Source organism: Schistocerca piceifrons, chromosome 8 (assembly GCF_021461385.2).
Source record: "Schistocerca piceifrons isolate TAMUIC-IGC-003096 chromosome 8, iqSchPice1.1, whole genome shotgun sequence".
Taxonomy (NCBI): Eukaryota; Metazoa; Arthropoda; class Insecta; order Orthoptera; family Acrididae; genus Schistocerca; species Schistocerca piceifrons.
In genome coordinates this window covers 332,594,478-332,620,791 of record NC_060145.1, presented here as the reverse complement: position 1 = coordinate 332,620,791, position 26,314 = coordinate 332,594,478, and the positions used below count along the sequence as shown (strand labels likewise).

The 26,314-nt window shown below is 45.5% G+C and overlaps 1 protein-coding gene and 1 non-coding gene across 2 annotated transcripts in view; both read right to left on the bottom strand.

Annotated features, from left to right (window-relative positions):
• Positions 1-26,314, bottom strand: part of LOC124712327 — a 1,282,739-nt gene that overhangs the window by 407,998 nt on the left and 848,427 nt on the right. The window lies entirely within an intron of this gene.
• On the bottom strand, positions 19,117-19,200 carry Trnas-gga. The gene is given in 2 exon segments: positions 19,117-19,151; positions 19,161-19,200. It is a non-coding gene; the product is annotated as a tRNA-Ser (tRNA).

The window sequence follows — 26,314 nt, the reverse complement described above, 5'->3', positions numbered from 1 at the left end:
TTTGATATCTATATTTCTACAACTTGAGATTGCCTGGAAAAACTGATCCTACTGATACCCTCCTGCTGTCTCTGCCTGACATAGCAAGAGTGTACCCAGGTTATGGGAAAAAGAATTCCTGCTGGCAGCTAACACAACACGAGCAGTAGTGCACGAATAAGACGTGGCTGACGAGTAAAGTCAGTAAAGTTACTACTCGAACTTTCATTTGTTATTAACTATAACTTAATAAACGTTCGTCTTTTGTCGTTGCTCTAGTCAATATCCATAACTCGCGCCACCAGAGTCGTGTTGTCAACATCGAGTCGCTCGTTCGATGTATATCGTTAGGAGCCCGCGCGTTCGACAGGCAATCATTCTTGGAATTTACCATTGATTCATGCACGGTTGAAGATCTGAGATCAACTCATTTTACATTCCTGCACACTGCAACTACACGCCTGAGAAAAGAAGTGAAGCGCCCAGAACACAAGGTGTATGTCAGTGCCACTTCGTACACGTGCACGCCATAGGTAGACGTGTAGGTGGTTGCACTTCTTTGTGACGGGTGTCGGAGCTGTTTCCAGGACTGGTAGGATGAACAAGGCGCGTGAATAGCATGAGATGTTGGATGACCACTATGAGTGACAGAACCAGCACCCGACAGTGTTTGAAAGTGGTCTTACTATGGGTCTCCATTTGGTCAGCTCAATGGAGGGTGGAACATCCAGATCCGTGAGCCATTTGGCTGTGACAATGTCCCGGTGTTGGACTACCTGCGAACGTGGGGATACTCGTCATCAAGGTTCCGGTCAGCCGTGTCTGTCTGACAAGGGAGAACCGCCGAGTTGTGCACCGAGCACGTCATAATCTCTTCATATCTGCACCTGCCGTCCGAGAACAAGTAATGGGCTCCCCACAACATTCTGTGTCGTCCCGCAGCATACGTCGGAGACTAGCAGCAGCCGGATTACGGAATTATCGTCCCATGCGTAGGCCGACGCTTACACCACAACAGAAATGACTTCATTTGGAATTGTGCCGTGACCGGGAAGGATGTAATTCTGATGAATGGCGTCCCATTGTGTTCAGCGATGAATCGCGGTTCTGCACTTCCCCAGATGGCTGTCATAGGCATGTGTGACAGACATCTGCGGAAAGCTCCCATTTTTCTCATGATTGCAGTGTACAGCAGTGTTTAGCTGATGATCCATGAGGGTTGCCACATTCCACATGGCCACCAGGCAGCAACCTAAGTTCCTGGCGCCACCGTGTGGGGCAGTACGGTATGACTGTAGGTGACGGCTGGTAGTGACTGAGGTAACTTCCACGGCACGGACATCCTGTTACCTCTCTCGCGACAGTGTTTCAACAGGACAATGTTCGTCTGCACACGGCACGTGTCTCTATGAACTGCCTGCGTGATGTTGAGGTACTCCCGCGGTGAGCAAGATCTCCAGAGCTGATCTCCACAGAACACGAATGAGGGCAGCTCGGTCGTCAGTTTGCCTGGGGACAGGACACACCCTTCCCGCCCGAATCAGTGCGCGCATTCAGGATTAAGGGAGCGCAACATCATGCTGGTAAGTGGGCTCATACTACCAAGTCCTTTGTAAATTTGACTGGTACACTTTTTACGTAGCCTAACGGTAATTTTAAATTGACAAAAAGAAGATTTCTTTTTAGAGTGTAGCCTCAGTGGTTGGATAGGCACAGGTAATTTGAAAGAAGAAGTAATAGTATGTTTTAAAGTTGTCGACGCCGAGTTCATTAGAGACGGTAGCATTGACAAATAAAAGAGGACGTGTGTTTTTGATAAGAAGTATTTGGCTCGGTCGATTTAGGCAAACCATATAGAGCCTAAATCTTTGAGTTTGAACGGGCAACCTGCCGAAGGGGCGTCCATAACCAATGCGCCACCTGTCTGGGAGAGGGGTGAGCAGGTGGAGGGGGAAACGTTTTTGACGAGCGCTGGCCAGGAGAATTGGTCTCCTCTACCTGCGCTGCGCAGCACGAGCGAAGTGGAACTCCCGGGCAGCATGTAGGTGGTGAAGAGAAACGCCAGAAACGAGATAGGTCGCGCAGATCGACGAGCAGCTGGGAGCAGGCCGCGCTGCCGCAGAGCTCGCTGGCCGCCGGAGACCGTGGGCTGCGCGCAGCCTCCGCCCACGCAGCACACAATGCCGCAGCAGAGGCAGAGGCGCGCCACATCCAAGTTTTTCCCCGCGCCGGGCCACGTCGCCGGAGTCAACGACACAAAGGAAGGGCTGAGCGGCTTCGGAAAAAAGCCGGCCGCCGCTGCTGCGTCACTGGCCGCTACCTGCCAGCCGGCCGGTGACCGCCGCTCCTCCACACCCTGCGCCCCTGGCGCACTACTTCTGTCTCACTGTCACACAGTGGACGAGCTTTCTACACGATTCGAGGTGACCCACATACGACATGTTTCAGCAGAATTAAAATCCAACAACAATGCCGACACGAACGGGACAAAAGACACTTCTGGCCACTAAATTACACTACTGGCCATTAAAATTGCTACACGAAGAAGAAATGCAGATGATAAGTGGGTATTCATTGGACAAATATATTATACTAGAACTGACATGTGATTACATTTTCACGCAATTTGGCCGGCCGGAGTGGCCGAGCGGTTCTAGTCGCTACAGTCTGGAACCGCGCGACCGCTGCGGTCGCAGGTTCGAATCATGCTTCGGGCATGGATGTGTGTGATGTCCTTAGGTTAGTTAGGTTTAAGTAGTTCTAAGTTCTAGGGGACTGATGACCTCAGAAGTTAAGTCCCATAGTGCTCAGAGCCGTTTTTTTTACGCAATTTGGGTGCATAGATCCTGAGAAATCAGTACCCAGAACAATCACCTCTGGCCGTAATAACGGCCTTGATACGCCTGGGCATTGAGTCAAACAGACCTTGGATGGCGTGTACAGGTACAGCTGCCCATGCAGCGTCAACACGATACCACAGTCCATCAAGAGTAGTGACTGGCGTATTGTGACGAGCCAGTTGCTCGGCCACCATTGACCAGACGTTTTCAATTGGTGAGAGATCTGGAGAATGTGCTGGCCAGGTCAGCAGTCGAGAACATTCTCTGTATCCAGAAAGGCCCGTACAGGACCTGCAACACGCGGTCGTGCATTATCCTGCTGAAATGTAGGGTTTCGCAGGGATCGAATGAAGGGTAGAGCCACGGGTCGTAACACATCTGAAATGTAACGCCCACTGTTCAAAGTGCCGTCATTGCGAACAAGAGGTGACCGAAACGTCGGTACAGAAAGCTGGCTGAAGCCAGAGATAAATTCTGCCGAAATTTTTACAAAGGCACAGACGGTGTTTAGAAAGGATAGATTGCATGCAACTGGTGGTGGCGTGTTTGTCGCTGTTAGTAGTAGTTTATCATGTAGTGAGGTAGAAGTGGATAGTCCCTGTGAATTATTATGGGTGGAGGTTACACTCAACAACCGAGCTAGGTTAATAGTTGGCTCCTTTTACCTACCTCAAAGAAGAGGACCGCACTGCAGTTCCTTCTCTAAATCCTCGCATGAACGAAAAAATGGCTGACATCGAAATCAGTGTCCAAGGAATAGAAAAGCAACTGGAATCACTCAACAGAGAAAAGTCCACTGGATCTGACGGGATACCAATTCGATTCTACACAGAGTACGCGAAAGAACTTGCCCCCCTTCTAACAGCCGTATATCGCAAGTCTCTAGAGGAACGGAAGGTTCCAAATGATTGGAAAAGAGCACAGGTAGTCCCAGTCTTCAAGAAGGGTCGTCGAGCAGATGCGCAAAACTATAGACCTATATCTCTGACGTCGATCTGTTGTAGAATTTTAGAACATATTTTTTGCTCGCGTGTCATGTCGTTTTTGAAAACCCAGAATCTACTATGTAGCAATCAACATGGATTCCGGAAACAGCGATCGTGTGATACCCAACTCGCTTTATTTGTTCATGAGACCCAGAAAATATTAGATACAGGCTCCCAGGTAGATGCTATTTTCCTTGACTTCCGGAAGGCGTTCGATACAGTTCCGCACTGTCGCCTGATAAAGTAAGAGCCTACGGAATATCAGACCAGCTGTGTGGCTGGATTGAAGAGTTTTTAGCAAACAGAACACAGCATGTTTTTATCAATGGGGAGACGTCTACAGACGTTAAAGTAACCTCTGGCGTGTCACAGGGGAGTGTTATGGGACCATTGCTTTTCACAATATATATAAATGACCTAGTAGATAGTGTCGGAAGTTCCATGCGGCTTTTCGCGGATGATGCTGTAGTATACAGAGAAGTTGCAGCATTAGAAAATTGTAGCGAAATGCAGGAAGATCTGCAGCGTATAGGCACTTGGTGCAGGGAGTGGCAACTGACCCTTAACATAGACAAATGTAATGTATTGCGAATACATAGAAAGAAGGATCCTTTATTGTAAGATTATATGATAGCGGAACAAACACTGGTAGCAGTTACTTCTGTAAAATATCTGGGAGTATGCGTGCGGAACGATTTGAAGTGGAATGATCATATAAAATTAATTGTTGGTAAGGCGGGTGCCAGGTTGAGATTCATTGGGTGAGTACTTAGAAAATGTAGTCCATCAACAAAGGAGGTGGCTTACAAAACACTCGTTCGACCTATACTTGAGTATTGCTCATCAGTGTGGGATCCGTACCAGATCGGGTTGACGGAGGAGATAGAGAAGATTCAAACAAGAGCGGCGCGTTTCGTCACAGGGTTATTTGGTAACCGTGATAGTGTTACGAAGATGTTTAGCAAACTCAAGTGGCAGACTCTGCAAGAGAGGCGCTCTGCATCGCGGTGTAGCTTGCTGTCCAGGTTTCGAGAGGGTGCGTTTCTGGATGAGGTATCGAATATATTGCTTCCCCCTACTTATACCTCCCGAGGAGATCACGAATGTAAAATTAGAGAGATTCGAGCGCGTACGGAGGCTTTCAGACAGTCGTTCTTCCCGCGAACCACACGCGACTGGAACAGAAAAGGGAGGTAATGACCGTGGCACGTAAAGTGCCCTCCGCCACACACCGTTGGGTGGCTTGCGGAGTATAAATGTAGATGTAGATGTAGATGTAGACGTGTAACCAACGGCACCTTGTACCATCTCGCCGGATGATACGCCAGTATGGCGATGACGAATACACGTTTCCAATGTGCGTTCACCGCGATGTCGCCAAACATGCGACCATCATGTGCTGCAAAAAGAACCTGGATTCATCCGAAAAAATGACGTCTTGCCATTCGTGCACCCAGGTTCGTCGTTGAGAACACCATCGCAGGCGCTCCTGTCTGTGATGCAGTGTCAAGGGTAACTGCAGCCATGGTCTCCGAGCTGATAGTCCGTGCTGCTGCAAACGTCGTCGAACTGTTCGTGCAGATGGCTGTTGTCTTGCAAACGTCCCCATCTGTCGACTCAGTGATCGAGACGTGGCTGCACGATCCGTTACAGCCATGCGGATAAGATGCCTGTCATCTCGACTGCTAGTGATATGAGGCCGTTGGGATCCGGCACGGCGTTCCGTATTACCCTCCTGAACTTACCAATTCCATATTCTGCTAACAGTCATTGGATCTCGACCAACGCGAGCAGCAATGTTGCGATACGATAAATCGCAATCGCGATAGGCTACAATTCGACCTTTATCAAAGTCGGAAACGTGATGGTACGCATTTCTCCTCCTTACACGAGGCGTCACAACATTGTTTCACCAGGCAACGCCGGTCAACTGCTGTTTGTGTATGAGAAATCGGTTGGAAACTTTCCTCATGTCAGCACGTTGTAGGTGTCGCCACCGGCGCCAACCTTGTGTGAATGCTCTGAAAAGCTAATCATTTGCATATCACAGCATCTTCTTCCCGTTGGTTAAATTTCGCGTCTGTAGCACGTTATCTTCGTGGTGTAGCAATTTTAATGGCCAGTAGTGTAGGAACACAATGTACCCGGCATACAACTAAGGAAAAACTGCTGGGAAGTGTATTACGTGCTGGGAGATGCAGCTGATTAGCGCTTCAGGGCAACCGCACAAACCAAGCAGGAGTAACGCCATCTGTATTCTGTGTAAGAGGAAAATCTATACAGCGAGTCTCTCATCTAGAAATCACATTTTATTGATGGTTAATTGCGAGAACATGGTGTTATACCTCGCGTGAAACGAGAAGGGCCTACCAGCACGTGTTGGAAACACTACCAGCATAAGGGTCGCGGCCCTTTTCGATCCACTAATTGGTGCGCCCGCTGGTCGAGATCCTACAATAGTCAGGTGAATATGAAATCGCTGGTCATATACATCAGATCTCAACGGCCCCACGCGTCTAGGGCCCGAGAGGTCAGACACAGCATTGGCTCCGCCTTACAGTATCTACGTCACGTGCCGACATGTTTGCAGCAGGAGAAGCGTCCACGCTGACAGCGTGACGGCGTCTGTAGCGCCACCGACTGTCGGCACGGCGACCATTCTTGAGGCTTCCATCGATGGGCATCGACAGTGATTCCGTCCAACGAGAATACCGAACACAAGACTGGTAGGTAACACGTCATCTATTCAGCCGAGTTTCGCTTGGCGCCATTACGACTGATAAAGTACGGTATGCAGTTGAAGCAGCCTCATATTACGCACTTGTATCTGTCGTCCAAGTTTAGTTCGACTTGATGCCTAGCTCCGATAGAGCGATTGTTGCTGCTAGAGGTAGCTAAATTTCGCGCGTTACCTACCCATAAATCACCTACAAACTCAGTCCTGTGTTTTTCCTACTACGCTGTACACGAGCACTGACTAATATTTCGTTATGTACCATCCTTCCTAGAGTTGTATTTACAATGGCCAGCACTGTAATTTGGACACCTATCTCATGTGTTGGAAGGCCACTGTAAATTTATTCAGCTTAGTTTTCGTGGCTAATAGTTCACATAAATTGTGAAATCTATACACTAAGCAAGCGGGAAAGGAAACCAAAGAAAATTTGGAGAAAGCATCAAGTTCACGTACAAGAAACAAAAACTTTCTGATTCTGTCAGAGACAGCAAATCACGTGGAAAAACAGTTGAACAGAATGGACACACTCTTCAAATTGGGATATCTACACCTACATGGCTACTCTGCAAATCGCACTTAAGTGCCTGGCAGAGTGTTCATCGAACCACCTTCTCAATAATTCTCTATTATTTCAGTCTCGAAAAACGTGCGGAAAAAACTAAAATCTGCGAGCTCTGATTTCCCTTATTGTATTATGATGATAGATTTTTTCCTATGTAGGTCGGTGTCAACAAAATATTGTCCCATTCGGAGGAAAAAGTTCCTGATTGAGACTTCGTAAGAAGATACCGCCGCAACAAAAAACGCCTTTGTTTTAATGATATCCCCCCACCCACCCCCTTCGAAATCCCCCCTCCCCCCCAAATCCATTCCGAGGATTACTAAGTTACTCATGTTGGCAGCTGTTTTTTATTCGAATTGTGGAAAACTTGCTGCGTCTTAGTGAATAAATTTCGAAAAGCTGTGTTTAGTGACTCTGCTTTGGCAGTACTGTCTTCGATACTATTTGCGCTACTACCCGACAGAGAAAGAACTGATTGTGTCTTGCCACTAGCATACTTTACGTATGACCAGAATCTCTTTGGATTCCCTGCCAGGTTTCGAGACAAAGTTCCTTTGTGAAAACTATTATAAGCAGCTGGCGTTGAAGTCCGCGCTAAATCTCGAGCTTCTGTAGAAGATCGCCAAATCTCGGAGGTTTTGCGTTCGTTTAAATTTGGCGTGCTTTTTTCATTGTTTCTGTATCAATGTTCTGACCCCTGATATAACTTGAACATCAATAAAAGCAAAACAAGGGCAATGCAATGTAGTCGAATTAAACCAGGTGATTCTGAGGGAATTAGAGTAAGAAATCAGGCAATAAAATCAACAGATAGGTTTTGCCATTTGGGCAGCAAAATAACTGATGATGGCAGAAATAGAGAGGATATAAAATGAAGACTGGTAGCGGCAAGGAAAGCGTTTCTGAAGAAGAGAAATTTGTTAACACCGAATATAGACTTAGGTATTAGGAAGTCTCTTCTAAAGATATTAACCTAGACTGTATACTTGTATGGAACTGAAACGTAGACGACAAAACAGTTAAGGAAAACATAAAAAGGAAAAAACAGAATAGCAGATCTAGGACTGTGGTGTTATAGAAGAATGCTGACGGTTAGACGGGTCGATCGCGTAACTAATGAGGGAGTACTGGACAGAACTGGGGAGAAAAGAAATTGGTCGCTAAGCTTGACTAAAAGAAGGGGTTGGTTGATAGGACACTTTCTGAAATATCAAGGGATCATCAATATAGTTCTGGAGGGAAGTGTGGAGATGAATTCAGTAAGCAGGTTCAAAAGGATGTTAGTTGTAGTAGTTGTTCGGAGATGAAGAGTAGCAAGGAGAACTGCGTCAAAGCAGCCTTTAGATTGAAGACAACGACGACGGCAACCACAAAAACATAAACTGTGAAAGGTTATTTACATGATTTTGTGCGGTTTCTGCCAAAGAAACCTTAGTATTGGCAGAAAGGACTCAAGTAACAGAACAGTTAGACCAGAACAAAGACATGTAGCTGCAGTTAGCGACTATACACTACTGTCGACGACTGGCTTACCCATCGTAAAATATACGACCGACGGTGGAGAGAAGTCACGAGTAATTGTATATACCAACACTACATTGTGTCTTTTCCACTTCGTGCACTTATCGCAGGATTTGCTACGAACAGCTCATTCAAGACACAACAGTTTTATTTTGCAAGAAATTGTCTACAGTGCAAGTAATAAAATTTAATCGACCGAGACAAGGTAGTCGGCAAAAACAGAAACCAGTCTGATCTTTGTTCCTTACCAGCACCGCTAGTGCTAATGATAAATCGCTGCCTCTTCAAAGGACCCAATGCGACGTTACACGCTTACGTTTTTGCGAATTTTTTCCTTCGGTCATTAGGAATCTCGTTTTTGGTACGCTACATGTTCATATTTACTACAAGGCACATTATAATAAAAATAATAGTATACTTCATGATATAGGATATACAGTGTGATAATTATTGAACTATATGAAATAAAATCGTCGTAACTTCTGAACGGTTTGCGTTAGGACGTTGAAACTGCACGGTTGGCTGCGGGGCATGATGGGAAGTTAGTATGCATATGGTTCAGCGACGAAGCGCACTTTTATTTGGATAGATTCATCAATAAGCAAACTGGCACATTTGGGGAATTGAGAATCCGCATTTCGCGACCGAGAAGTCTCTTCTTCCTCAACGAGTGACTCTGTGGTGTGCAATGTCCAGTCACGGAATAATCGGTGCGATATTCCTTGATGACACGGCCGCTACCGAACGGTAAGTGGAGGTTTTAGAAGATGGTTTCATCCCCATTATCCCAAGCGACCTGATTTCGACAAGACGTGGTTCATGCAAGGCGGAGCTCGACTCCATAGAAGCGGTAGAGTCTTCGATATCCTGGAGGAGCATTCTGGGGACCGCATTCTGACTCTGGGATTCCCAGAGGCCTCTGCCATGGGCCTCGATTGGCCGCCATATTCTCCGGATCTGAACACATGAGAGTCCTTTTTGTGGGGCTATATTAAAATGCACAGCAATAACCCGTAAATCACTGCTGAGCTGAAAACAGCCGTTCAGGAGGCCATCGACAACATCGATGTCCCGACACTTCAGCGGGTCATGCAGAATTTCGTTATTTGTCTGTGCCACATGATCGTCAATGATGGCAGGCATATCGAACATGTTATAACCTAAATCTGTAGTGATGTTTACATGTTGAAATAGTGTGTGCACACCTTAGTTTGTAACTAATTTGCGTTTTTTTCATGTAGTTCAATAACTGTCACCCTGTACATATTAAGTATATAATGTACCATAGAAATATCACAAATTTCTGTCCACAGATAAATTTTTAAAACCTGATTACGTTTGTAGTAAATAGAGTAGTATGTTGAGAGCGTCAACATGTGTAAGCCTACAAGCGAAATTGACACGCCGTGATCAGTTTATACAACTGTCTGTATTGTGAAGATAATTTGCGAATAATAATCTGAATATACCAGAAGGAAATTACATTCACGATTTTTGTCTACGCTATTTCCCACCCACGATCTTCGCATTTGTAAAATGCGAATAATACATTGTTGTGGTTCGCAAGGAATGATAATCGCTGTGTTGTCCAAAATACCTATTCTGAACAGATGAGCTGAGAGATTGCCCTGATTATGTCTAATTCCAGGTATTCTTGCGGGAAGACGTTTGCTAATGTTTTGGGCGGTGATGACGGTCGTTTGAGAGATTTCCAGTTGGATAGTGGCATATCACTTTCTTCTGATAGCACTACAGTAATTCCAGCTCTACTTTGTGGCTCATTTTTCAGTCTGAGAGTGGAATGTTTGTGTTTTGGAGAAATGCTGTAGCTGACTCGTCTTTTACAAACAGTCAACGCCGGCCGCTGTGGCCGAGTAGTTCTAGGCGCTTCAGTCCGGAACCGCGCTGCTGCTACGGTCGCAGGTTCGAATACTGCCTCGGGCATGGTTGTGTGTGATGCCCTTAGGTTAGTTAGGTTTAAGTAGTTCTAAGTATAGGAGACTAATGACCTCAGATGTTAAGTCCCACAGTGCTTAGAGCCATTTGAATCAAACAGTCAACATGTTCATAAAGACTATCCGGTATGACCTGGAATCTACGAGGATATACTGAAAAGCAATGAACCCGAATTTTTTATGTGGAAACTTTTAAACACGTTTAAATAAAACACAGGTAGCTAACATTCAGCATCTTTATTTTTTATATTTACTCATTTATTTCTCCACGTAGTCTTCTTGGCGACGAGCACATTTCTCCCAAAGAGAAGCCAGTTTTTTGGTACCGTCACTGCACAATGTCTGACTTTGTTGACGGAGACACAACGTCACCTCTGCTTACAACCCTTCATCGCTATCGAGGAGACGTCTTCGGAGGCAGTGGTGTAGCAAACTTAGTTGGAGCCCGGGGCACGACTCTTTACTGGCGCCTGCTCTCCCTCCTTGGCTACCGGCATATGACGCTACACTTTATTGGCGGCAATCTCCCCTCCAGTAACACGTACAGTAATACAATACATAGAATTTACTCTAATAATAACATATTTTCCGTAAAATGTTCTTTGTCTTGAAGACCATTTGGCGCCCCTCTGCAAGTGGCGCTGGGAGCATGATACACATCTTGACCCCCGCCCCCTCCCGCACAACGCTATTACTCGAAGGTGGGCTTTGTTTTGGAAACAGATGAACATCGGGTGGGGCTAAGTCGAGACTGTGTGACTGTATGATGGACAATCGATGACAATGAACCCAAGGCGTCGGACTGTTGCAAATGTTGCTGCGCTCGTACGTGTCCTGGCATTGTGCTGTTGAAGGAGAGGGCAGTCCACCTGTGAGCGAACTTATTGAATTCGTGCTTTCAGTTTTTCTTTGAAGCACCCTCATATACATACCGGAAAGTTACCCTCTAGCGACAGAGGTTTGCTACTTGCGTCGGAGAAGCGGGAAAATCGACCGAGTAAAATTAGTGACATGTAATAAGCTCAACCGGTAGTGAGGACAGAATAAAACATTCAGACTTCAAGAAGAATATAATAATTCCAATCCCAAAGAAAACACGTGTTGACAGATGTGAAAATTACCGAACTATCGGTTTAATAAGTCACGGCTGCAAAATACTAATGCGAATTCTTTATACACAAATGGAAAAACTGGTAGAAACGGACCTCGGGGATGATCAGTTTGGATTCCGTAGAAATACTGGAACACGTAAGGCAATACTGACCCTAAGACGTATCTTAGAAGATAGATGAAGGAAAGGAAACCTTTCTAGCATTTGTAGATTTAGAGAAAGTTATTGACAATGTTGATTGGAATACTCTCTTTCAAATTCTGAAGGTGGCAGGGGTAAAATACAGGGAGCGAAAGGCTATTTACAATTTGTACAGAAACCAGATGGCAGTTATAAGAGTCGAAGGACATGGAAGGGAAGCAGTGGTTGGGAAGGGAGTGAGACTGGGTTGTAGCCTATCACGGATGTTATTCAATCTGTATATTGAGCAAGCAGTGAAGGAAACAAAAGAAAAATTCGGAGTAGGAATTAAAATCCACGGAGGAGAAATAGAAACTTTGAGGTTCGCCGATGATATTGTAATTCTGTCAGAGAGAGCAAAGGACCTGGAAGAGCAGTTGAACGGAATGGACAGTGTCTTGAAAGGAGGATATAAGATGAACATCAACAAAAGCAAAACGAGGATAGTGGAATGTAGTCTAATTAAGTCAGGTGATGCAGAGGGAATTAGATCAGGTAATGAGACACTGAAAGTAGTAAATGAGTTTTGCTATTTGGGGAGCAAAATAACTGATGATGGTCGAAGTAGAGTGGATATAAAATGTAGACTGGCAATGGCAAGGAAAGTGTTCCTGAAGAAGAGAAATGATTAACATCGAGTATAGATTTAAGTGTCAGGAAGTCGTTTCTGAAAGTATTTGTATGGAGTGTAGCCATGTATGGAAGTGAAACATGGACGATAACTAGTTTGGGCTAGAAGAGAATAGAAGCTTTCGAAATGCGGTGCTACAGAAGAATACTGAAGACTAGATGGGTAGATCATATAACTAATGAGGAGGTATTGAATAGGTTTGGGGAGAAGTTTGTGGCGCAATTTACTAGAAGAAGGGATCGGTTGGTAGGACATGTTCTGAGGCATCAAGGGATCACCAATTTGGTATTGGAGGGCAGCGTGGGGGGTAAAAATCGTAGAGGGAGACCAAGAGATGAATACACTAAGCAGATTCAGAATGATGTAGGTTGCAGTACGTTCTGGGAGATGAAGCAGCTTGCACAGGATAGAGTAGCATGGAGAGCTGCATCAAACCAGTCTCAGGGCTGAAGTCCACAACAACAACTTTTCAGAAAGCTCCCGTAGAAAAATTGCGAAGCTATTCCTCTGAAATTACTTTCTGTTGGCTTGCGCACGACGTCTGCTACATAAGAATTCATTTTAGTGGCGCACTTCGGATTTTCTATCGACAGCAATACATTGACAGAGTCAGTTATGATTATCAGACTGCGATATGCGGTTTATTTGTAAACACGTAAGTTTGTTTTTGCGGGTGCAGCCGACGAGAGCGGGACTCTCCGGAACGGAGCGACTACGGAGACGGGCAGCTGCAACACGACCGTGGAGAAAGCCGGACAGTGACTAGGTAGGTGCGATGCAGTCCGTAGACCGGGCGAGGATCGGGGAAAGCACATGACGGGGGCAGCCGGGAGCGAACGCCGAGACGACACGAGACGGGACTAGACGAGACGAGACGGAACAGTCGGCGGCCTGGCGGGGGGCGGCGGGCGTCTCAAGGCCACGCGACGGCGGCGGCGGCGGCGGCACGCGCTGTTGCCACGTGGGCGCGCGCGGCACGCGACTCGGCAGACGCGACGCCGCGGAGTCTGCCGCCGGCCGCCGACCACGTCAGCAGTCAGCACACCGCCGCCGCCGAATACTTCGCGTCACACCGATGACGTCTGCCGTGTCGTTCGACGAACGTAAACTTGACACTGCGGAATCCTGAAAAGCGTTCGATTCGGCACGGCATCTACATTTCCTAACTCCAGTACGAATATATCGAATACCGGAACCGACCAAAATTCTTGACGGAGCTGATGATTTTTTGGTACTGAGGACGCAGCACATTATCTTCGATAGAGAGCCTTGTAGAGAACCAGAAGTACAGCAGCCTCGTGCGTGCCCCAACTCTTGCTGTTAGCACTATTTCATTAATAACTCGACGGACAGGGGCTTGGAAGTGTTCGAGTGCCCTAATTGAGTACTTCCTGAAGAAAAACCTGCAATGAGATCGTAATAAGATTTCAAAGTAGTGTGGAGATTAACACCCTTTGTTGTTACATATTGTATTTCACAAAAGACACAAAACTGGTGTCCCGTCTTGGGTTACTAAATGTCCCGCATAATCTCGACACGTTCGGCTTTTCGCGGCTGTGTCCGGCCAAATACAGAGGGGTCCAAAAAAATGTATCAACTGTTTAAAAGTCCATAACTTTGCAAACAAATTGACGGAGTTGTCTCATTTTCGGTGAAAGTATAGCTTAAAATTCAACTTAGAGATATCACTGTAGGTGTTCGAAATGGTCACCATTAACATCCACATGCAAACGATGCCGCCGAACTGCAGCACGAACTACTGACTGCAACGTGTTCAGTAGGATATTTGCACATTAATGCACGATGGATTCTCGAAGTTCATCCAATGTGCGTGGCTTTTGTCGATAAACGACGTCCTTTAGTGTTACCCACAGGTAAAAGTCCAGAGGAGTTAGGTCTGGGGAACGTGGTAGATACTCCACAGCACTTCTACGGCCTATCCATCTTCCTAGTAGATTTTCGTCGAGATACGCCCTAACACGATTTTCGTAGTGGGCTGGGGCACCATCTTGTTGAAAGTAAACTCTTCCGCCTCTATACAAGTCTCGGATGGCAGGTAAAATGGATGTCTGAAGCTTCTGAAGGTACTCCTCACCGGTAACTGTGCCGTCAAAGAAGAATGGCCCAATCAAGCCCCGGCAAGACAACCCACACCACACATTTACTCCTGGCAAATTCACGGCTTTGTCTACATGGACGTTCGGATTCTCGGCGGCCCAGTAGATGCAATTGTGGCGATTTACTGTACCATTGATTTTGAACTGTGCCTCAACAGACCACACAATCTCTGCAAACTTTTCGTCACTGGGCACCATGTTAGTAAACCACTCGCAGTACTCCATTCTACGATCTGGGTCGTCCTCGTTCATTGCGTGTAGCAATCGTGGGATGTAGCACTTCCACTTTGCTGTCTTCAAAATTCGCCGAACACTTGAGCGAATCACTCCGTTTCAGGGGCACACTGTCTCACAGACTTCTGTGGAGACCGAGTGTATTGTTGTAACACACGACGGGAGTTAGCTGGACTTGCTCCTGTTACACGTCGTCCAGACCGTTGTTTGTGTACATCTTTAACACAGCCTTCGGCTCCAAATTTGTCCCGAATGCAACGAATCGTTAAACGTGTCGGTGGCTCTGTTTGATACTCATTTCGCCATTGCCGTTGAACCTCATTAATGTTTTCGTACTTAAAACACCACTTCAAAACTGACTTCCTTTCATCGAATGTACGCCTTGCGCCAGCCATGTTTACTTGGGTAACTAGGTGCAACTAAGAACAAAACACTGACTGTCTGGCGACTGTCATCTGACTAAACAAAACAACGCAATACAACGCTTGTGTGGCGATTGCCGGAACTACAAACTATTACACTACCAAAGATGAGACAACTCCGTCAATTACTTTGCCAGTTATGGACTTTTAAACAGAGGATATATTTTTTTGGGCCCTTCTGTATATACAACTTCGCCGATCTCACTTTTGTTAAGTTTTCTAGCGATGAAACAGAGCACACACATCTAAAACGCCACTCCCAGCCTAATGCTGTTAAGTGCGAAAAATAAGTTCAAGGAGGATGCTATTATCATGTCTGTATCAATGTTTTTCTTCATAGCTCGAACGATGCTAACACAATGTCACACCCGCGCTGAGCGACAGATGCAATGTAGAATGTGCCGATCGAACGACACCAGACCAGTGTCCCCTCCCCAGCCCTAGCCACATGGGCGAGAGTAAATTTTTTGATCAATGGCAAAATTTTATCAAACTAGCGCAAGAAAAACCCGACTCTACCTGTGGAACGCTCTTTCCACTTGAAAAGCAGGCAGCTTATTTCATCTCATAGCGTAATGAGCCATTTTATCCTGAATTATCGAATGACATAATCTTACTGTGTCAGTAAAGGCCATAATGCCAACGTTGAAACGATGTTTTCTTTCATAAACTGCCAATGGATAAAGTGGATTCAAATGAGAAATAGAGTGTCCTTAGTTTTTTATACGTCTAAATGAAACGACCAAAGTTACTGCACATCTCCAAGTTTTCGTTCCGTGTTTATTTTGTTTAATGAAGACCGTTTAGTTTATTTTGACGTAAGATTATCTTACGAGATCGACTCAGGAATTAAGGAGACTGAGCACTTGTTGCTATAATAATTGTCATCTTATGAGACTACTTGCTGATTTTTCAGTTCAAACCGACATAAGATTGATCTCTCGAAAACGTGACTGTTACTAGTTATTAATAAACAACAGAAACTAACCAAATGGCTATTTCTACTTGAAATAGGTATTCCGGCATTTAGAAGAAAATGTCCAGCTAAACACGCTGACGAATTCAGCTCTTCTACTTTCACATCTGACAACCCTAATCTTATGACAATATCCGCGAGGGACAAACGGAACCAGTCAACTCGTGCAATTACTTGGGGATGTGAAATGATCACACAGGCTCCTCGTTCGGGCACCCGGCTTTCGATTTCCCGTGATTTCCCTAATTAGCTTAGCATGACTGGCGACAATTTTACTTAGAAATGGACATAGCCGAGTTCTTTTCTCATTCTTCTTCTCTTAGGCCTTTTCCTCCATCTCTAATAACTTAGTCCTTGTCTAATTGTAGAATCATAAACAGGCTTCCTTTATTATTCTTAATTAAAATCGACCTCAGAAAGAATTGAAAATGGAGAGGCCGAAGTTTTGGTTCGTCTCGCCAGTGACAAGGAAGGTCTGACAGCAATCAAATACTAAATAAAATGTTAACGCAGGGTTTTCTGCGTAGCTCCAATCTCACAGGGAAATTTATAAGTATGGCGGTTCTAGGCGCTACAGTCAGGAACCGCGCGACCGCTACGGTCGTAGGTTCGAAGCCTGCTTCGGGCATGGGTGTGAGTGATGTCCTTAGGTTAGTTAGGTTTAAGTAGTTCTAAGTTCTAGGGGACTGAGGACCTCAGAAGTTAAGTCCCATAGTGGTCAGAGCCATTTGAACCATTTTCCTAAGTATGCATTTGCATTTCATCTCAAGCAAAATTTGTATTATTTCTTTTCTCTCGAAACCATTTGTTTTCGTGTGTACTCGTCTGTGCCTACCGGAATTTAAATACAATTATGGTAAATACCATGTAAACCAACTCGTCCCGTATAGTTACGATATATGAAATGGCTCAAATGGTTCAACTGGCTCTGAGCACTATGGGACTTAACAGCTATGGTCATCAGTCCCCTAGAACTTAGAACTACTTAAACCTAACTAAACTAAGGACATCACACAACACCCAGTCATCACGATCCCAGAAGGTGTAACTGAAACAAGATACACTGGCCGTAGTTACTCTTGCAACAGCCTGGGCAATACAGAGAACCAGATAAAGGTGGCGGAAGCCCGTGGGCGGGCTTTCGGCCTAAGACAGGGAGCCGCGGCACTAGGAGGGCCAACCTTTACCCCTGGAAACGGTCCCCGGTACTCATCTGACCACCAAACTGAGTGGACCTGGGTTAGTTCTCGAGGAAAGACTTCCGCGCCTATCCGAGATCGAACTAATGAGGAGGTACTGAATGGAATTGGGGAGAAGAGGAATTTGTGGCACAATTTGACTAGGAGAAAGTATCGGTTGTGAGGACATTTTCTGAGGCATCAACGGATCATCAATTTCATATTGGAGGGCAGCGTGGAGGGTAAAAATCGTAGAGGGAGACCAAGAGATGAATACACTAAGCAGATTCAGAATGCTGGCAGTAGTTACTCGGAGTTGAAGAAGGTTGTACAGCATAGAGTAGTATGGAGAGCTGCATCAAAGCACTCTCTGAACTGAATACCACAACAAAAGACTAGGCTTATGCAAATGTGACGAATTTGTGTTGGGAGTGGCAGAATGTACCCCTTGCTTTCGGTCAGTTGCGTTACCAACTTTCCAAATCACTGCGGAGAAAATTTATCCAGCAGAGTGAAGCACTATCTGGCGAGAAGGCATTCTTCTCAATTTGTCTACCAGATTCCAGTAAACATACTGAGTGAACATTAATAAAACTGACAAACTGCAGGGGTTGATTCCTAACTGGAAATGGAGGAAAAAAGGTCCTATAAACATGTGTCCGGAAATGCGTTGTTGCCACGGTAGATAGTGCTGACGAATCGCAGTTCCTCTGGCCAAGTGCCTTGTGTTCCTTGTGTGTTGCAGGCTGTGTGATTGACGCAGCGTACTCCAAAAAGCAGAATGGTCCGGTATCCGTGTCAGGAACAAACCGAGACGGTGTTTGTGTACGGTCAAGCAGATGAAAACGGTCAAAATCCTTCCTGTAGAGTGAAATACGTCGCTGATAATCCCTGCACTCGTTGCAGATGATGGGGATGGTAGCGGTTTTCATGCAAGATAAACACAGTACATAATCGTACTTTGGCGGCTCACTTGCCTGGAGCTTGTACTAGGGTTCGTCTCAGCATCTTATAGAATCTGGTCCTCCAAATCTGGTATACGCACACTTCTTGCACGTTCCTCTGTCTGAAAGGACCCATGATCACACGAAAGCCCAAAAAGGACTCAAAATGTTGTGGATGTGGTTGGCGTCTGTGAGATACTTGTTTCGATATGGACGTGTTGCCTATCGACTGTTTCCATCTGCTTGGCCGTACTCAAACACCAACCCGGCTAGTTCCCGACATGAGTACCGTACCGTTCTGCTGCTTACAGTACGCTGCGTCAAACACACAGCCTGCAGCACAAAATGAACACACGGCACGTGGTCAAGGGATCTGTATTGAGTCAGTGCCATCTACAGTGGCAACGGTACGTTTAATAGCAAAAAAATGGTTCAAATGGCTCTAAGAACTATGGGACTTAGTCGGCCGTGGTGACCGAGCGGTTCTAGGTGCTACAGTCTGGAACTGCGCGACCGCTACGGTCGCAGGTTCGAATCCTGCCTAGGGCATGGATGTGTGTGATGTCCTTAGGTTAGTTAGCTTTAAGTAGGTCTGTTCTAGGGGACTGATGACCTCAGAAGTCAAGTCCCAAGATGTTCAGAGCCATTTGAACAATGGGTCTTAACTTCTGAGGTCATCAGTCCCCTAGAACGTAGAACTACTTTAACCTAATTAACCTAACGACATCACACACATCCATTCATGCCCGAGGCAGGATTCGAACCTGCGACCGTAGCGGTCGCGCGGTTCCAGACTATAGCGCCTAGAACCGCTCGGCCACCCAGGCAGGCTACTACTTATTCCATTCATGAAACCGTCCCTTAAGATTGACTACTTCGGGTCCCCTTTAGACGACTCAGACATCAAGGCGATGACTCAGGTATCACAGTCGAACATGTAAGAGGTCATTCGACCCGCAACCCACCCCGTGCGTTGGTGGCGAGGGCAACTTTTAAATCTTCAATGGGAACCTCCGTTTTTTTGTTGTTGCAGATTACGATCCTATGGCAAAATCTACATACGTTTTGTCTGAAACATTTTCTTCGTTTCACGACAGATGGTGGTGTAATCAGAGAAAGAAAAATGTGTGCACAGCCGCAATTTTCGACATGCTACTCAATGGCCCTTGAATATGCAATGGGACGTGGGAGCCGACCGCCATGCAGCGACGTTAGGAGAGGATAACTTCTAATTGGAAACCCCATTCGCAGCGTTGTATTCCTCCAAAATCGAACAGGGGCTAGTCGACGCGCCACCGTGGCCGTGTGGCGAACTACGACGAACCATAACAGGCAGCACACTCGACCGTAGCTCACTTATCGTGCAGACGCAGAACAGAGAGCGTGCACAGTATTTATTGCCTGCACAGCTACCTGTCATTTGAAGAACACGCGTACAAGTGAGCGATGAAACTGAAACTATCTTGATTTGCGGAGAATATAGAAAAAATGCTGAGGCTGCTGTTGCCGTGTATGCCGGAACGTTTACCACAGAAAGCTTGCTCTCGTTCGTTTTGTAACAAGCTTGTGAACGTATTTATGTCCGTCAGAGTACAGCCCTGCAAACGAGCAGACGTGTTACAGGAGAAGCTAATGGAATAGCTGTACTAGCGGCAGTGCACCACAACCCACGGATCAGCTCCTGGCAATTACACCGCAATTCCAGTATTTCGGTAGGTAGTATTGTCACAATACTGCATCGTAACAACTATCACCCATACCACGTGCCTCTGCATCAATAAGTTAATGGCGTTGATTTCCAGAACCGGTTAGTGTTTTGTGGATTGGCACGTTAACAAACGTAAACGATTATTGATTGGCGACTCCATGGAGTGTCCTGTGCACCACGACCAGATAATGAATATACTTGGAAGGAGAGACAGCATTGGTCGTATTTTTTTTTTATTAACCGCAAAATCGATTTTGCGGTTAATAAAACAAAAAAAATACGACCAATGCTGTCTCTCCTTCCAAGTAAATGTAAACGACCCCACGTTATTTGGCTTTCTAATGAGTCTACAATCACAAACCATGTTAGCGTTAAGCGGCATAGCATGCATTACTGGAGTGTAGACAACATCCACTGGTTACGGCAAATTGTCCATCAACGTCCTTGATCAGTTAAAGTACGTATTTCATCGACAGCACGTTGAATGGGCTCAAATATCGAATGTTTTTGGAACAGGAACTACAGGTACTACTGTGGGATGTTGCCCTGGACTTTCGACAACGTATGTGGTTTCAGCATAACAGTTGCCCAGAAAATGAAGCACGGAAGATATTAGATCGTGTTAACACTGGTCGGTGGATCGGCAGAGGTGAATCTACTAATTGGCCCTCTACGTTGCCGGTTTTACGTCGCCTGACACCTTTCTGTGGGAATGTTTAAAAGATAACGCGTACCAGCAAGTGCCAATAAGCCGTGAAGGTGGTCGATCGTATCAGAAACGCCCACGCTGACATTCCCGAAGATATGCTCTTGTCCTGTGTACACACATTTGAAAAGCGGGTCACTAAGAGTACTGAAGTTGACGGTACTACCTTCGAACACTTACTCTAATTGGAAAAATACGGTAGCGTTCGCTCCGAACCACGGCCACAGTCCGCGTCGAGTAGTCCCCTGTTCGATATGACGGAGGAATACAACGTTCCGAATGGGGTTTCCAATTAGAAGTTATGAAATACTGGCCTGCTCTACCCTCGCAGCGTGGAGGTAGGGTGTCACGTGCTGCAGTGTATTGAAGGACCTCGAGTAGCAAGTTGTGAATTGTCATTGTGAACCCGTTTCGGTTCCTCCGATTACAGCGCCATCTGTGGCGAAACGTGTGTAGAATCTACCGTATAATCGTAATCTGCAATAAGAAACGGAGGTTCCTATTGAAGATTTCAAAGTTGCCCCCACGCACGAGCTGGGGTGGAATGGCGGGTTTGGTGTGTGTATATTCTGATTCGTTTATTATTGAAGTTTCATTAAAGCGTAAGTTAGATCAGTTTTAAAACATTTTGGGGTGATTAATCTACACACAGACTGTACTAAACTTGTATCCCATGTCATATATCTCTTACTTTCTGCACAGTGATCTACATTAACAGAAATATTGCATTATAATAACACAAACGTTGAAAGTTGGAAATCTTACTTTGAGTGTGATTAATTGCATATTGATTTTAAAGTGCAAAAGAATCGCTGGTACGAAATGTGTTCGCAAGCGATCGGTCACGTATATCTGACATGTCTTTTCATTTCTGGTCTTTTCAGATGTTTTTCGCTTTTGGTGCTTGTATTGCGTATCAGTTAAAGGTCTGCATATGTTGGAAAGGGGCAGAATCTTTGAAACTTAAAAACTTGAAATACGCGAGAATGTATCACGGTAATATTTCTGCTCTCTGTGAATGTGACTGAATGGACGTGTAGGGTTGCAGCGTTATTCTTGTATTGATTCACGTTATATGATGTTATTCTGCAAAGTCATGTTTCACTTGTAGACATTTGTCTCTGACTGGTTTTGTGCACCTTCTGTTTGAGGTATTCGTTGGTCTGCGGGCTGCGCTGGTTCGCGGCAGCCGACGTGACGTCGTAGAGACACACTTTATCGCCAACCGCAGCTCCAAGAAATATAGGAAATGTATTCGCAGCCGCGAATATGAACCACATTCGGCTGTATACTGGAATTACGACAGTGAAAATTTGTGCCTGATCGAGACACAAATTTAGAGTTTTTACGCGAGCGGTCGCCTTAACCGCTTGAACACTTTGAACACGAATCACGACCGGACCCAAATTTTTGTACGTCGTCATACATGTGTCACAGACTGCACTCGTACGTTACGTATATTCCAGGCCAGTAAGGACATATTTATTGAGAGTCGAGGGCCTGGAATTGGCGAATAAATACGAAGGAACATTGCATCATACTTTTCAATAACACAGGCATAGCTATTTCCCTGCAAGGAATAAACCAGGATGAACGAAACGGAAGAAGGGAACATCAAGCTTCATTGTATATTTTAGGTAGTATCTATTCGGAAGTTTCTGGACAGACTTCTTGTGATAACACCTCATGAGACATCATACTTTGTGAAATCGAGTTTGAAAATGAAATAATTTGCCTACGGGAATCCCAGTCTACTGATTTAAGTAGAACAGGTCAATAACTGGAATGAAATTTTCACTCTGCTGCGGAGTGTGCGCTGATGTGAAACTTCCTGACAGATTAAAACTGTGTACCGGACCGAGACTCGAACTCAGGACCTTTGCCTTTGGCGGGCAAGTGCTTTACCAGCTAAGGCTGTGAGGACGAGGCGTGAGTTGTGCTTGGGTAGCTCAGTTGGTAGAGCACTTGCCCGCGAAAGGCAATGGTCTCGCGTTCGAGTCTCGGTCCGGCACACAGCTTTAATCTGCCAGGAAGTTTCACATCAGCGCACACTCCGCTGCAGAGTGAAAATCTCATTCTGGAAACATCCCCCAGACTGTGGCTAAGTCATGTCTCCGCCTTATCCTTTCTTTCAGGAATGCTAGTTCTGCTAGGTTCGCAGGAGAGCTTCTGTAAAGTTTGGAAGGTAGGAGACGAGGTACTGGCAGAAGTAAGGCTGTGAGGACGAGGCGTGAGTCGTGCTTGGGTAGCTCAGTTGGTAGAGCACTTGCCCGCGAAAGGCAAAGGTCCCGAGTTCGAGTCTCGGTCCGGCACACAGTTTTAATCTGTCAGGAAGTTTCAGGTCAATAACTGTTTTGTGTGGCGTGCTACGATTCGGAAAATGTACGGGTGTAGTGCACTACTGGCACAGTCACGGCACAACGCAGTATCACTGACAGAAACTGGTGCGGCACCCCCGCAACATGCAAGCGCACAAATGTCCTGGACGCGCTGCGTGACGTCGCGGGGACGACGCGTTGCCGTGCAGGCAGGCCGTCCGCGGCCGGGATTAGTGAGTCACGCCGCGTGCTTCATACCATTAGCTGCTACCTGTTGCTGCGCCTCTCGGCTAAGACACTGCTCGATGGCGACTGACCCCAGCCGGTCACGCACTCGTTTGCTCCAGACCGCCCTGGGTGGCGTGACGTGCATTGCTCTCGCTTTCGGCACGACTGGTGGTTGACTCCATGGGACATTCCGCACCCGGTTTAGCAAACACGAATGCAGTGCCCCAAGTCCACCTTACAGACACCGCATGAGCAACCATCAGAGCGATAATTTGCTTGATCTGCAGACTAGTGACGTACGTTAATGTTACTTTATGTACTGGTCAAGAACACGTGTCAGATGCGTGCCGTGACTCGCACATCACTACTCCGAAAGGAAGAAAGAATCTTCATTGCAGTGCGTAAGCTGCAGCCACTGGGGTTATCGTAAAGGATGCACGAAATTTCAGGGAAGCAGAGGGATCGGAAGTGGAAGGTACCAATAAGCTTAGCGCAGACAGTGGACGGAGAGGGCTGCTATCTAACGTATAGAAGAGATTCGTAACAAGCTTAGGCCTACAGTTTCTCTAAGGTAAACCTATGTGCTTTAGTATATCTTCTGATAGGACCAACGCGAAAACGAGTCTAACAAATTATTGATGCTTTGTAATGGAGGTATTCACTTCTCCGAACATAGCATCTTTTTATTCTACTGCACCAGAGAGTAACGCTCTGCCAGTGGAAAAAAGCGGCTTATTTTTTTCTTAATGTTTAAGATTACGTGTTGTTGTTGTTGTTGTTGTGGACTTCAGTCCTGAGACTGGTTTGATGCAGCTCCCCATGCTGCTCTAACCTGTGCAAGCTGCTTCATTTCCCAGTACCTACTGCAGCCTACATCCTTCTGAATCTGCTTAGTGTATTCATCTCTTGGTCTCCCTCTACGATTTTTATCCTCCACGCTGCCCTCCAATAATAAATTGGTGATCCCTTAATGCCTCAGAACATGTCCTACCAACCGATCCCTTCTTCTAGTCAAGTTGTACCACAAACTCCTCCCCAATTCTGTTCGATACCTCCTCATTAGTTATGTGATATACCCATCGATTCTTCAGCATTCTTCTGTAGCACCACATTTCGAAAGCTTCTATTCTCTTCTTGTCTAAACTATTTATCATCCATGTTTCATTTCCATACATGGCTACACTCCATACAAATACTTTCAGAAACGACTTCCTGACAAATTTCTCTTCTTCAGAAACGCTTTCCTTGCCATTGCCAGTCTACATTTTATATCCTCTCTACTTCGACCATCATCAGTTATTTTGCTCCCCAAATAGCAAAACTCATTTACTACTTTCAGTGTCTCGTTTCCTAATCTAATTCCCTCTGCATCACCCGACTTAATTCGACTACATTCTATTATCCTCGTTTTGATTTTGTTGATGTTCATCTTATATCCTCCTTTCAAGACACTGTCCATTCCGTTCAATTGCTCTTTCAAGTACTTTGCTCTCTCTGGCAGGATTACAATGTCATCGGCGAACCTCAAAGTTTTTGTTTCTTCACCATGGATTTTAATACCTAAACCGAATTTTTATTTTGTTTACTTTATTGCTTACTCAATATACAGATTGAATAACATCGGGGATAGGCTACAACCCAGTCTCACACCCTTCCCAACCACTGCTTCCCTTTCATGTCCCTCGACTCTTATAACTGCCATCTGGTTTCTGTACAAATTGTAAATAGCCTTTCGCTCCCTCTATTTTACCCCTGCCGCCTTCAGAATTTGATAAGATTACATATGTAGTAAGATCATCACACAGGGTGTACTGTGAAACTCGTACTAAGGCGGACGAGAGTGCAGTACTGAAATAATCAGCAATCACAATATTGGCAACGAGTTTTGCATTGTTTGCAAAACTGTATTCTGTTTTCTAAAGAATGAGAGTGATACAGTTAATGACAGTGATACGGTTATCTCACTTCTTTGCTGAGATATGGCAATGAGCTTATTTTAGTTCTATAATTTTAATAGAACTCGAACTTGCTGTACTAGGTAATAATGAGAATGTGATACTGAAGTCCCCGTCCAATTGTGTTTTTAACTACGTCCGTACAGTTTTTCTGTGCGATTATTTAGATTGGTCATTGCTCCTTATTTCACGGCCCATTAAAACAATATGAATGACGGAAGAAATTAATTTGCTTTTCCGCACAAAACCTCCCATACAAAACTAAAAAAAGTGTTGAAAGTGAAAGTTTGAAATGTGAACCTTGCAGCACGCTCGAAACATAGGCGTTTAATGTCAGGTACATGCAGGACATATAGACAGCGAGGTTTACTCAGTTAAGTAATGGATTTTGGTGCCTTAACCCGTAGTCGACCTTCAACAAAATATGACCCATCGGAGAACCCTCCGCAACAGCTGAGACATTCAACGCAGTGCATTTCCGTGAACCCAAACATAGAGAACACCTGACGCGCCGTTCAAGTTCTCAAAATCTGTGAAGCAACGGGTTATCAGCGGCACTACAAATGCATCAGCTCGTAATGCTGATACGTTACAAGATAACCTGATGAAGGCCATTAATCTCTATTAATCTATTAATGGCCTTCATCTTCATTCTGTCAGACGGTTCACATATTGCAAAAACGACAGAATGTGGTATCAACATTACAAAAGAGTTACTGAGTATTTGTGATCAAGTTGAGAACGACAAATACAAATTACTGCTTAGACACTGGAGTCAATGTGAAGCGGCCAACATAACAGACGCCGAATTAACGTAGAGAAGTGCTACTGGCATGGTAACGGGTCTGTGCCGCTCATCAAAAATATGTAGTAGATATGCACGGGGAACTTAAGTGGTAAACAATGGAAGAAACTCTACGAGATTATATCGAGATGCTATTGCGAAAATTTGGCGAACTTTTATTCGAGGAATACTGTATACTGTTCGTCCAGCTCAACGCGAGACACGGAAGTGAGCTAGAGCAT